The 12,785-nt window shown below is 49.6% G+C and overlaps 1 protein-coding gene and 17 non-coding genes across 20 annotated transcripts in view; 1 reads left to right on the forward strand and 17 right to left on the reverse strand.

Annotated features, from left to right (window-relative positions):
• Positions 1-12,785, forward strand: part of cacnb3a (calcium channel, voltage-dependent, beta 3a) — a 103,745-nt gene that overhangs the window by 46,219 nt on the left and 44,741 nt on the right. The gene's annotated exons all lie outside the window — the stretch shown is intronic.
• Positions 1,154-1,227, reverse strand: trnan-guu (transfer RNA asparagine (anticodon GUU)). Its single transcript has one exon. It is a non-coding gene; the product is annotated as a tRNA-Asn (tRNA).
• trnak-cuu (transfer RNA lysine (anticodon CUU)) lies at positions 1,464-1,536 on the reverse strand. Its single transcript has one exon. It is a non-coding gene; the product is annotated as a tRNA-Lys (tRNA).
• trnan-guu (transfer RNA asparagine (anticodon GUU)) lies at positions 2,071-2,144 on the reverse strand. Its single transcript has one exon. It is a non-coding gene; the product is annotated as a tRNA-Asn (tRNA).
• trnak-cuu (transfer RNA lysine (anticodon CUU)) lies at positions 2,382-2,454 on the reverse strand. The gene has a single exon. It is a non-coding gene; the product is annotated as a tRNA-Lys (tRNA).
• Positions 3,333-3,406, reverse strand: trnan-guu (transfer RNA asparagine (anticodon GUU)). Its single transcript has one exon. It is a non-coding gene; the product is annotated as a tRNA-Asn (tRNA).
• On the reverse strand, positions 3,644-3,716 carry trnak-cuu (transfer RNA lysine (anticodon CUU)). The gene has a single exon. It is a non-coding gene; the product is annotated as a tRNA-Lys (tRNA).
• trnan-guu (transfer RNA asparagine (anticodon GUU)) lies at positions 4,595-4,668 on the reverse strand. The gene has a single exon. It is a non-coding gene; the product is annotated as a tRNA-Asn (tRNA).
• trnak-cuu (transfer RNA lysine (anticodon CUU)) lies at positions 4,906-4,978 on the reverse strand. The gene has a single exon. It is a non-coding gene; the product is annotated as a tRNA-Lys (tRNA).
• On the reverse strand, positions 5,857-5,930 carry trnan-guu (transfer RNA asparagine (anticodon GUU)). Its single transcript has one exon. It is a non-coding gene; the product is annotated as a tRNA-Asn (tRNA).
• trnak-cuu (transfer RNA lysine (anticodon CUU)) lies at positions 6,165-6,237 on the reverse strand. Its single transcript has one exon. It is a non-coding gene; the product is annotated as a tRNA-Lys (tRNA).
• Positions 7,116-7,189, reverse strand: trnan-guu (transfer RNA asparagine (anticodon GUU)). Its single transcript has one exon. It is a non-coding gene; the product is annotated as a tRNA-Asn (tRNA).
• Positions 7,427-7,499, reverse strand: trnak-cuu (transfer RNA lysine (anticodon CUU)). The gene has a single exon. It is a non-coding gene; the product is annotated as a tRNA-Lys (tRNA).
• trnan-guu (transfer RNA asparagine (anticodon GUU)) lies at positions 8,378-8,451 on the reverse strand. Its single transcript has one exon. It is a non-coding gene; the product is annotated as a tRNA-Asn (tRNA).
• Positions 8,688-8,760, reverse strand: trnak-cuu (transfer RNA lysine (anticodon CUU)). Its single transcript has one exon. It is a non-coding gene; the product is annotated as a tRNA-Lys (tRNA).
• Positions 9,639-9,712, reverse strand: trnan-guu (transfer RNA asparagine (anticodon GUU)). The gene has a single exon. It is a non-coding gene; the product is annotated as a tRNA-Asn (tRNA).
• Positions 9,950-10,022, reverse strand: trnak-cuu (transfer RNA lysine (anticodon CUU)). Its single transcript has one exon. It is a non-coding gene; the product is annotated as a tRNA-Lys (tRNA).
• trnan-guu (transfer RNA asparagine (anticodon GUU)) lies at positions 10,901-10,974 on the reverse strand. Its single transcript has one exon. It is a non-coding gene; the product is annotated as a tRNA-Asn (tRNA).

The raw sequence follows: 12,785 nt of genomic DNA on the forward strand, positions 1-12,785 counted from the left end.
CTGTTTTGAGCGAGCGCAAAGGAAAACGTGAAGCGTGGCGTCACAACCATGTACGTAGGAGAGCTTGTTTTCTGAGAACCCACTTTTGCAACAGAAACCCAAGGACGCCTTGGTCAGAATCTTTCCAAGAAGCTGCCCAAAGACCACTTGGCCCGGAAACCAGGGCTGCAGCGAAAAGCTCCAACGAGAAAAGCAGCTAACACGCCCAACATGGGGCTCGAACCCACGACCCTGAGATTAAGACTCACGTGCTCTACCGACTGAGCTAGCCGGGCACCCGAATGTGTGCTTTGCTGGCTGACGTCAAGGTGTTCCCATCTTGAAGGAACGGCAATCACAGATGCCTTGCATGTCGCGCGAGTAAAGCCAAGCTCACGCTACGCGGGTTCTGGACGGATTTTGCTATCGCAGGCAGAATATTCAAGGCCCGCTGCAAAGACTCTGGCTCGTGGCCGAGTCGATGCTCGTTGCAGTTGGTGATGCTTGTTGTTTTTGAGCAGACCAGCTGCGTGATCAGAGCCCATCTCGCAGTCACAGATGCTGCAATATTGTCAGACCTGTTTGATATTATTACCATTTGATCTTGTAGTGTGTCAAGCTAGTCACGGTGCAAATGATATAAACAGAGAAAGGCTGGCCAAGTTCTCTCATGAATCCATGTGAGAAAATGCTTTTTGAGCCATTGGTCATGACTGTCTCTTCACCGTAGGTCTTGCAGTTTCCACGCCTTTTTCGCATTGTTTTGTGTAGTATGCGCACAGTCGTGATAAGAAACGATAGTTGACAAAACCTTGTTGTGTGAGCGCCACAGCGTTTCCGTTAGTCTCACAGTCCTCTGGTGTGAACTTGCCTTAACACAACAACCTAGTTCAGTCATGGTTTTCATTGGGTTTAGGCTCAGTCTTAGAGGTTTTTCCTTTGGTGGCACCACGGTATGCCTTTTCACAGTTTCTTTTTAAACTCTGGGTCAGCGAGCTTGAACACTCGGACCAGTCAATCCTGCAAATAAACTCTCCAAGAAAGTCAGTAGAGTAGAACAAATGCAGAAGCGGAGGCCTATTTGTCTTTCGGTCGGCGATACCTTCATTGCTACAGGCGGCCACAACATCCACGTGCTCCAGTTGTGCTCCGCTTGGCACTGAAAAGCTTCCGACGTCCCTGGGTGGGCTCGAACCACCAACCTTTCGGTTAACAGCCGAACGCGCTAACCGATTGCGCCACAGAGACAGACGAGCGCGTGGTGTGGGATGGTGGTAAAAACGCTGTTTGAGCGAGCGCAAAGGAAAACGTGAAGCGTGGCGTCACAACCATGTACGTAGGAGAGCTTGTTTTCTGAGAACCCACTTTTGCAACAGAAACCCAAGGACGCCTTGGTCAGAATCTTTCCAAGAAGCTGCCCAAAGACCACTTGGCCCGGAAGCCAGGGCTGCAGCGAAAAGCTCCAACGAGAAAAGCAGCTAACACGCCCAACGTGGGGCTCGAACCCACGACCCTGAGATTAAGAGTCTCATGCTCTACCGACTGAGCTAGCCGGGCACCCGCACGTGTGCTTTGCTGGCTGACGTCAAGGTGTTCCCATCTTGAAGGAACGGCAATCACAGATGCCTTGCATGTCGCGCGAGTAAAGCCAAGCAGTTTCCACGCCTTTTTCGCATTGTTTTGTGTAGTATGCGCACAGTCGTGATAAGAAACGATAGTTGACAAAACCTTGTTGTGTGAGCGCCACAGCGTTTCCGTTAGTCTCACAGTCCTCTGGTGTGAACTTGCCTTAACACAACAACCTAGTTCAGTCATGGTTTTCATTTGGTTTAGGCTCAGTCTTAGAGGTTTTTCCTTTGGTGGCACCACGGTATGCCTTTTCACAGTTTCTTTTTAAACTCTGGGTCAGCGAGCTTGAACACTCGGACCAGTCAATCCTGCAAATAAACTCTCCAAGAAAGTCAGTAGAGTAGAACAAATGCAGAAGCGGAGGCCTATTTGTCTTTCGGTCGGCGATACCTTCATTGCTACAGGCGGCCACAACATCCACGTGCTCCAGTTGTGCTCCGCTTGGCACTGAAAAGCTTCCGACGTCCCTGGGTGGGCTCGAACCACCAACCTTTCGGTTAACAGCCGAACGCGCTAACCGATTGCGCCACAGAGACAGACGAGCGCGTGGCGTGGGATGGTGGTAAAAAACGCTGTTTGAGCGAGCGCAAAGGAAAACGTGAAGCGTGGCGTCACAACCATGTACGTAGGAGAGCTTGTTTTCTGAGAACCCACTTTTGCAACAGAAACCCAAGGACGCCTTGGTCAGAATCTTTCCAAGAAGCTGCCCAAAGACCACTTGGCCCGGAAGCCAGGGCTGCAGCGAAAAGCTCCAACGAGAAAAGCAGCTAACACGCCCAACGTGGGGCTCGAACCCACGACCCTGAGATTAAGAGTCTCATGCTCTACCGACTGAGCTAGCCGGGCACCCGCACGTGTGCTTTGCTGGCTGACGTCAAGGTGTTCCCATCTTGAAGGAACGGCAATCACAGATGCCTTGCATGTCGCGCGAGTAAAGCCAAGCTCACGCTACGCGGGTTCTGGACGGATTTTGCTATCGCAGGCAGAATATTCAAGGCCCGCTGCAAAGACTCTGGCTCGTGGCCGAGTCGATGCTCGTTGCAGTTGGTGATGCTTGTTGTTTTTGAGCAGACCAGCTGCGTGATCAGAGCCCATCTCGCAGTCACAGATGCTGCAATATTGTCAGACCTGTTTGATATTATTACCATTTGATCTTGTAGTGTGTCAAGCTAGTCACGGTGCAAACGATATAAACAGAGAAAGGCTGGCCAAGTTCTCTCATGAATCCATGTGAGAAAATGCTTTTTGAGCCATTGGTCATGACTGTCTCTTCACCGTAGGTCTTGCAGTTTCCACGCCTTTTTCGCATTGTTTTGTGTAGTATGCGCACAGTCGTGATAAGAAACGATAGTTGACAAAACCTTGTTGTGTGAGCGCCACAGCGTTTCCGTTAGTCTCACAGTCCTCTGGTGTGAACTTGCCTTAACACAACAACCTAGTTCAGTCATGGTTTTCATTGGGTTTAGGCTCAGTCTTAGAGGTTTTTCCTTTGGTGGCACCACGGTATGCCTTTTCACAGTTTCTTTTTAAACTCTGGGTCAGCGAGCTTGAACACTCGGACCAGTCAATCCTGCAAATAAACTCTCCAAGAAAGTCAGTAGAGTAGAACAAATGCAGAAGCGGAGGCCTATTTGTCTTTCGGTCGGCGATACCTTCATTGCTACAGGCGGCCACAACATCCACGTGCTCCAGTTGTGCTCCGCTTGGCACTGAAAAGCTTCCGACGTCCCTGGGTGGGCTCGAACCACCAACCTTTCGGTTAACAGCCGAACGCGCTAACCGATTGCGCCACAGAGACAGACGAGCGCGTGGTGTGGGATGGTGGTAAAAAACGCTGTTTGAGCGAGCGCAAAGGAAAACGTGAAGCGTGGCGTCACAACCATGTACGTAGGAGAGCTTGTTTTCTGAGAACCCACTTTTGCAACAGAAACCCAAGGACGCCTTGGTCAGAATCTTTCCAAGAAGCTGCCCAAAGACCACTTGGCCCGGAAGCCAGGGCTGCAGCGAAAAGCTCCAACGAGAAAAGCAGCTAACACGCCCAACGTGGGGCTCGAACCCAGGACCCTGAGATTAAGAGTCTCATGCTCTACCGACTGAGCTAGCCGGGCACCCGCACGTGTGCTTTGCTGGCTGACGTCAAGGTGTTCCCATCTTGAAGGAACGGCAATCACAGATGCCTTGCATGTCGCGCGAGTAAAGCCAAGCTCACGCTACGCGGGTTCTGGACGGATTTTGCTATCGCAGGCAGAATATTCAAGGCCCGCTGCAAAGACTCTGGCTCGTGGCCGAGTCGATGCTCGTTGCAGTTGCTGATGCTTGTTGTTTTTGAGCAGACCAGCTGCGTGATCAGAGCCCATCTCGCAGTCACAGATGCTGCAATATTGTCAGACCTGTTTGATATTATTACCATTTGATCTTGTAGTGTGTCAAGCTAGTCACGGTGCAAACGATATAAACAGAGAAAGGCTGGCCAAGTTCTCTCATGAATCCATGTGAGAAAATGCTTTTTGAGCCATTGGTCATGACTGTCTCTTCACCGTAGGTCTTGCAGTTTCCACGCCTTTTTCGCATTGTTTTGTGTAGTATGCGCACAGTCGTGATAAGAAACGATAGTTGACAAAACCTTGTTGTGTGAGCGCCACAGCGTTTCCGTTAGTCTCACAGTCCTCTGGTGTGAACTTGCCTTAACACAACAACCTAGTTCAGTCATGGTTTTCATTGGGTTTAGGCTCAGTCTTAGAGGTTTTTCCTTTGGTGGCACCACGGTATGCCTTTTCACAGTTTCTTTTTAAACTCTGGGTCAGCGAGCTTGAACACTCGGACCAGTCAATCCTGCAAATAAACTCTCCAAGAAAGTCAGTAGAGTAGAACAAATGCAGAAGCGGAGGCCTATTTGTCTTTCGGTCGGCGATACCTTCATTGCTACAGGCGGCCACAACATCCACGTGCTCCAGTTGTGCTCCGCTTGGCACTGAAAAGCTTCCGACGTCCCTGGGTGGGCTCGAACCACCAACCTTTCGGTTAACAGCCGAACGCGCTAACCGATTGCGCCACAGAGACAGACGAGCGCGTGGCGTGGGATGGTGGTAAAAAACGCTGTTTGAGCGAGCGCAAAGGAAAACGTGAAGCGTGGCGTCACAACCATGTACGTAGGAGAGCTTGTTTTCTGAGAACCCACTTTTGCAACAGAAACCCAAGGACGCCTTGGTCAGAATCTTTCCAAGAAGCTGCCCAAAGACCACTTGGCCCGGAAGCCAGGGCTGCAGCGAAAAGCTCCAACGAGAAAAGCAGCTAACACGCCCAACGTGGGGCTCGAACCCACGACCCTGAGATTAAGAGTCTCATGCTCTACCGACTGAGCTAGCCGGGCACCCGCACGTGTGCTTTGCTGGCTGACGTCAAGGTGTTCCCATCTTGAAGGAACGGCAATCACAGATGCCTTGCATGTCGCGCGAGTAAAGCCAAGCTCACGCTACGCGGGTTCTGGACGGATTTTGCTATCGCAGGCAGAATATTCAAGGCCCGCTGCAAAGACTCTGGCTCGTGGCCGAGTCGATGCTCGTTGCAGTTGGTGATGCTTGTTGTTTTTGAGCAGACCAGCTGCGTGATCAGAGCCCATCTCGCAGTCACAGATGCTGCAATATTGTCAGACCTGTTTGATATTATTACCATTTGATCTTGTAGTGTGTCAAGCTAGTCACGGTGCAAACGATATAAACAGAGAAAGGCTGGCCAAGTTCTCTCATGAATCCATGTGAGAAAATGCTTTTTGAGCCATTGGTCATGACTGTCTCTTCACCGTAGGTCTTGCAGTTTCCACGCCTTTTTCGCATTGTTTTGTGTAGTATGCGCACAGTCGTGATAAGAAACGATAGTTGACAAAACCTTGTTGTGTGAGCGCCACAGCGTTTCCGTTAGTCTCACAGTCCTCTGGTGTGAACTTGCCTTAACACAACAACCTAGTTCAGTCATGGTTTTCATTGGGTTTAGGCTCAGTCTTAGAGGTTTTTCCTTTGGTGGCACCACGGTATGCCTTTTCACAGTTTCTTTTTAAACTCTGGGTCAGCGAGCTTGAACACTCGGACCAGTCAATCCTGCAAATAAACTCTCCAAGAAAGTCAGTAGAGTAGAACAAATGCAGAAGCGGAGGCCTATTTGTCTTTCGGTCGGCGATACCTTCATTGCTACAGGCGGCCACAACATCCACGTGCTCCAGTTGTGCTCCGCTTGGCACTGAAAAGCTTCCGACGTCCCTGGGTGGGCTCGAACCACCAACCTTTCGGTTAACAGCCGAACGCGCTAACCGATTGCGCCACAGAGACAGACGAGCGCGTGGTGTGGGATGGTGGTAAAAACGCTGTTTGAGCGAGCGCAAAGGAAAACGTGAAGCGTGGCGTCAACCATGTACGTAGGAGAGCTTGTTTTCTGAGAACCCACTTTTGCAACAGAAACCCAAGGACGCCTTGGTCAGAATCTTTCCAAGAAGCTGCCCAAAGACCACTTGGCCCGGAAGCCAGGGCTGCAGCGAAAAGCTCCAACGAGAAAAGCAGCTAACACGCCCAACGTGGGGCTCGAACCCACGACCCTGAGATTAAGAGTCTCATGCTCTACCGACTGAGCTAGCCGGGCACCCGCACGTGTGCTTTGCTGGCTGACGTCAAGGTGTTCCCATCTTGAAGGAACGGCAATCACAGATGCCTTGCATGTCGCGCGAGTAAAGCCAAGCTCACGCTACGCGGGTTCTGGACGGATTTTGCTATCGCAGGCAGAATATTCAAGGCCCGCTGCAAAGACTCTGGCTCGTGGCCGAGTCGATGCTCGTTGCAGTTGGTGATGCTTGTTGTTTTTGAGCAGACCAGCTGCGTGATCAGAGCCCATCTCGCAGTCACAGATGCTGCAATATTGTCAGACCTGTTTGATATTATTACCATTTGATCTTGTAGTGTGTCAAGCTAGTCACGGTGCAAACGATATAAACAGAGAAGGGCTGGCCAAGTTCTCTCATGAATCCATGTGAGAAAATGCTTTTTGAGCCATTGGTCATGACTGTCTCTTCACCGTAGGTCTTGCAGTTTCCACGCCTTTTTCGCATTGTTTTGTGTAGTATGCGCACAGTCGTGATAAGAAACGATAGTTGACAAAACCTTGTTGTGTGAGCGCCACAGCGTTTCCGTTAGTCTCACAGTCCTCTGGTGTGAACTTGCCTTAACACAACAACCTAGTTCAGTCATGGTTTTCATTGGGTTTAGGCTCAGTCTTAGAGGTTTTTCCTTTGGTGGCACCACGGTATGCCTTTTCACAGTTTCTTTTTAAACTCTGGGTCAGCGAGCTTGAACACTCGGACCAGTCAATCCTGCAAATAAACTCTCCAAGAAAGTCAGTAGAGTAGAACAAATGCAGAAGCGGAGGCCTATTTGTCTTTCGGTCGGCGATACCTTCATTGCTACAGGCGGCCACAACATCCACGTGCTCCAGTTGTGCTCCGCTTGGCACTGAAAAGCTTCCGACGTCCCTGGGTGGGCTCGAACCACCAACCTTTCGGTTAACAGCCGAACGCGCTAACCGATTGCGCCACAGAGACAGACGAGCGCGTGGCGTGGGATGGTGGTAAAAAACGCTGTTTGAGCGAGCGCAAAGGAAAACGTGAAGCGTGGCGTCACAACCATGTACGTAGGAGAGCTTGTTTTCTGAGAACCCACTTTTGCAACAGAAACCCAAGGACGCCTTGGTCAGAATCTTTCCAAGAAGCTGCCCAAAGACCACTTGGCCCGGAAGCCAGGGCTGCAGCGAAAAGCTCCAACGAGAAAAGCAGCTAACACGCCCAACGTGGGGCTCGAACCCACGACCCTGAGATTAAGAGTCTCATGCTCTACCGACTGAGCTAGCCGGGCACCCGCACGTGTGCTTTGCTGGCTGACGTCAAAGTGTTCCCATCTTGAAGGAACGGCAATCACAGATGCCTTGCATGTCGCGCGAGTAAAGCCAAGCTCACGCTACGCGGGTTCTGGACGGATTTTGCTATCGCAGGCAGAATATTCAAGGCCCGCTGCAAAGACTCTGGCTCGTGGCCGAGTCGATGCTCGTTGCAGTTGCTGATGCTTGTTGTTTTTGAGCAGACCAGCTGCGTGATCAGAGCCCATCTCGCAGTCACAGATACTGCAATATTGTCAGACCTGTTTGATATTATTACCATTTGATCTTGTAGTGTGTCAAGCTAGTCACGGTGCAAACGATATAAACAGAGAAAGGCTGGCCAAGTTCTCTCATGAATCCATGTGAGAAAATGCTTTTTGAGCCATTGGTCATGACTGTCTCTTCACCGTAGGTCTTGCAGTTTCCACGCCTTTTTCGCATTGTTTTGTGTAGTATGCGCACAGTCGTGATAAGAAACGATAGTTGACAAAACCTTGTTGTGTGAGCGCCACAGCGTTTCCGTTAGTCTCACAGTCCTCTGGTGTGAACTTGCCTTAACACAACAACCTAGTTCAGTCATGGTTTTCATTGGGTTTAGGCTCAGTCTTAGAGGTTTTTCCTTTGGTGGCACCACGGTATGCCTTTTCACAGTTTCTTTTTAAACTCTGGGTCAGCGAGCTTGAACACTCGGACCAGTCAATCCTGCAAATAAACTCTCCAAGAAAGTCAGTAGAGTAGAACAAATGCAGAAGCGGAGGCCTATTTGTCTTTCGGTCGGCGATACCTTCATTGCTACAGGCGGCCACAACATCCACGTGCTCCAGTTGTGCTCCGCTTGGCACTGAAAAGCTTCCGACGTCCCTGGGTGGGCTCGAACCACCAACCTTTCGGTTAACAGCCGAACGCGCTAACCGATTGCGCCACAGAGACAGACGCGCGCGTGGTGTGGGATGGTGGTAAAAACGCTGTTTGAGCGAGCGCAAAGGAAAACGTGAAGCGTGGCGTCACAACCATGTACGTAGGAGAGCTTGTTTTCTGAGAACCCACTTTTGCAAGAGAAACCCAAGGACGCCTTGGTCAGAATCTTTCCAAGAAGCTGCCCAAAGACCACTTGGCCCGGAAGCCAGGGCTGCAGCGAAAAGCTCCAACGAGAAAAGCAGCTAACACGCCCAACGTGGGGCTCGAACCCACGACCCTGAGATTAAGAGTCTCATGCTCTACCGACTGAGCTAGCCGGGCACCCGCACGTGTGCTTTGCTGGCTGACGTCAAGGTGTTCCCATCTTGAAGGAACGGCAATCACAGATGCCTTGCATGTCGCGCGAGTAAAGCCAAGCTCACGCTACGCGGGTTCTGGACGGATTTTGCTATCGCAGGCAGAATATTCAAGGCCCGCTGCAAAGACTCTGGCTCGTGGCCGAGTCGATGCTCGTTGCAGTTGGTGATGCTTGTTGTTTTTGAGCAGACCAGCTGCGTGATCAGAGCCCATCTCGCAGTCACAGATGCTGCAATATTGTCAGACCTGTTTGATATTATTACCATTTGATCTTGTAGTGTGTCAAGCTAGTCACGGTGCAAACGATATAAACAGAGAAAGGCTGGCCAAGTTCTCTCATGAATCCATGTGAGAAAATGCTTTTTGAGCCATTGGTCATGACTGTCTCTTCACCGTAGGTCTTGCAGTTTCCACGCCTTTTTCGCATTGTTTTGTGTAGTATGCGCACAGTCGTGATAAGAAACGATAGTTGACAAAACCTTGTTGTGTGAGCGCCACAGCGTTTCCGTTAGTCTCACAGTCCTCTGGTGTGAACTTGCCTTAACACAACAACCTAGTTCAGTCATGGTTTTCATTTGGTTTAGGCTCAGTCTTAGAGGTTTTTCCTTTGGTGGCACCACGGTATGCCTTTTCACAGTTTCTTTTTAAACTCTGGGTCAGCGAGCTTGAACACTCGGACCAGTCAATCCTGCAAATAAACTCTCCAAGAAAGTCAGTAGAGTAGAACAAATGCAGAAGCGGAGGCCTATTTGTCTTTCGGTCGGCGATACCTTCATTGCTACAGGCGGCCACAACATCCACGTGCTCCAGTTGTGCTCCGCTTGGCACTGAAAAGCTTCCGACGTCCCTGGGTGGGCTCGAACCACCAACCTTTCGGTTAACAGCCGAACGCGCTAACCGATTGCGCCACAGAGACAGACGAGCGCGTGGCGTGGGATGGTGGTAAAAAACGCTGTTTGAGCGAGCGCAAAGGAAAACGTGAAGCGTGGCGTCACAACCATGTACGTAGGAGAGCTTGTTTTCTGAGAACCCACTTTTGCAACAGAAACCCAAGGACGCCTTGGTCAGAATCTTTCCAAGAAGCTGCCCAAAGACCACTTGGCCCGGAAGCCAGGGCTGCAGCGAAAAGCTCCAACGAGAAAAGCAGCTAACACGCCCAACGTGGGGCTCGAACCCACGACCCTGAGATTAAGAGTCTCATGCTCTACCGACTGAGCTAGCCGGGCACCCGCACGTGTGCTTTGCTGGCTGACGTCAAGGTGTTCCCATCTTGAAGGAACGGCAATCACAGATGCCTTGCATGTCGCGCGAGTAAAGCCAAGCTCGCGCTACGCGGGTTCTGGACGGATTTTGCTATCGCAGGCAGAATATTCAAGGCCCGCTGCAAAGACTCTGGCTCGTGGCCGAGTCGATGCTCGTTGCAGTTGGTGATGCTTGTTGTTTTTGAGCAGACCAGCTGCGTGATCAGAGCCCATCTCGCAGTCACAGATGCTGCAATATTGTCAGACCTGTTTGATATTATTACCATTTGATCTTGTAGTGTGTCAAGCTAGTCACGGTGCAAACGATATAAACAGAGAAAGGCTGGCCAAGTTCTCTCATGAATCCATGTGAGAAAATGCTTTTTGAGCCATTGGTCATGACTGTCTCTTCACCGTAGGTCTTGCAGTTTCCACGCCTTTTTCGCATTGTTTTGTGTAGTATGCGCACAGTCGTGATAAGAAACGATAGTTGACAAAACCTTGTTGTGTGAGCGCCACAGCGTTTCCGTTAGTCTCACAGTCCTCTGGTGTGAACTTGCCTTAACACAACAACCTAGTTCAGTCATGGTTTTCATTGGGTTTAGGCTCAGTCTTAGAGGTTTTTCCTTTGGTGGCACCACGGTATGCCTTTTCACAGTTTCTTTTTAAACTCTGGGTCAGCGAGCTTGAACACTCGGACCAGTCAATCCTGCAAATAAACTCTCCAAGAAAGTCAGTAGAGTAGAACAAATGCAGAAGCGGAGGCCTATTTGTCTTTCGGTCGGCGATACCTTCATTGCTACAGGCGGCCACAACATCCACGTGCTCCAGTTGTGCTCCGCTTGGCACTGAAAAGCTTCCGACGTCCCTGGGTGGGCTCGAACCACCAACCTTTCGGTTAACAGCCGAACGCGCTAACCGATTGCGCCACAGAGACAGCAGGTGGATTGGGATGTTTGCGGAAAACGCTGTTTTGAGCGAGCGCAAAGGAAAACGTGAAGCGTGGCGTCACAACCATGTACGTAGGAGAGCTTGTTTTCTGAGAACCCACTTTTGCAAGAGAAACCCAAGGACGCCTTGGTCAGAATCTTTCCAAGAAGCTGCCCAAAGACCACTTGGCCCGGAAGCCAGGGCTGCAGCGAAAAGCTCCAACGAGAAAAGCAGCTAACACGCCCAACGTGGGGCTCGAACCCACGACCCGGAGATTAAGAGTCTCATGCTCTACCGACTGAGCTAAAGCTGGGGAACAATAGTCTGGAGGAAGGGGGGGAGAAGGAGAAAAGAAGGGGAAGAAGGGGGGAAGAAAAATGAGAAAATCGCCGGTTCGATCCCCGACTGGAACATGCAAAGCATACATGAATTAATGCAAACTATTTCAATTGCTATGAATCAAATATAGTTTAAAAACGGATACAAATAGAATTGGTAAGAATAAGAATGCTTTGTTTGCTTAACAGTAATAAAAATAAGAATATGATACTACTACTTCTCCTGCTTATAATAATAATAATAATAATAAACCTTTATATCTAAGAAATGTTTCTGACAATCACTTCTCCCACCCTGTGGACATGTCTGCTATACAAATCTGTCCCTTTTTCTTGTAATTTTAATGGTTTGTTGCAATAACAATAATAAAAATTTGATACTACTACTGCTTATAATAATAATAAACCTTTATATCAAAGAAATGTTTTTGACACACCCTGTGAATCTGTCTGGAATATGATCATGTCCCTTTCTTGTAATTTTAATATCTGTGTGAGTTTGTAAAAAGTTTTCCAGATAGGTATGATAGAAAAAAGCCAAAGGATACTGTTGTAGAAATAAAGTTCTTTTTATTTTTATAACAAACACCTTCTCTCTCACATAAACACAACTTTATCAAAAAAGCTTTAAGCTTATTTATATGGGTTAAATGATCAAATGTGAAAAGCAAATGAACAAATTAGCTTTTCAGAGGGTGAACAAATGACCCTAACAGAGGTGTATGCAAGCAAGCACACACACATAGCATTTTAAATGAACAAATTATTATTTTTTATCTGCCCTCTTCTTCTTCATCTCCTCCCTCCATTGGTCAAGTGGCATAACAGCAGTCAGGGGACAGTAAATGTGGCCATAATACTGGCTGTGGCCAGTATCTTTGTTCCGGGGCTGGTGGCACAGACTGCACTTGTTTTTGTCCACAGTGCGGACGTACTGCCTCCGAGCAGGTGGTGGGGAGGGAATGGGGCCAGCTGGAGCAATCTGCCGGATGACAGGAACTGGACATAAAAACACAAACGGGGCAAATGCAGGACTGGGGTTGGGAACAACAGGTAATGGAGCAGAATCAGCAGGGAACAACTGCCTTGGTCGGAAAACCTTTGGAGGAGGGGGGTGCGGGGCTGGAACTGCAGACTTTCGCTTGTCCACTGCCTTTCCCACTGTGCTTGCTGGCAGGTGGTAGCGGTGTTGGGGACCAAGCTGTGGGGGGGCTGTAGTGGGGCGAGTCTGTCCAGGCGGGAGAGGCCTAGCAGCAATAGGAATGGGGGCTGGCAAGTTCACTCCCTGAAGCAGGATGGCACATTCTTGCCTCTTTAGCCGCTTCTTGTGCCATTGATTTAAAGTTGTTTGATTCACCTGAAACAATTGCAGGGTGGTATTCTCCATCACAGTCCCATTGCCCAGGACCAGCTGCCGGATCTTGCTGTAGTCCCTCAGAATTAGAGTCCATCTTGTTACAGCATGATTTCCTATTTTTTT

Source organism: Misgurnus anguillicaudatus, chromosome 13 (assembly GCF_027580225.2).
Source record: "Misgurnus anguillicaudatus chromosome 13, ASM2758022v2, whole genome shotgun sequence".
NCBI classification, from domain to species: Eukaryota; Metazoa; Chordata; class Actinopteri; order Cypriniformes; family Cobitidae; genus Misgurnus; species Misgurnus anguillicaudatus.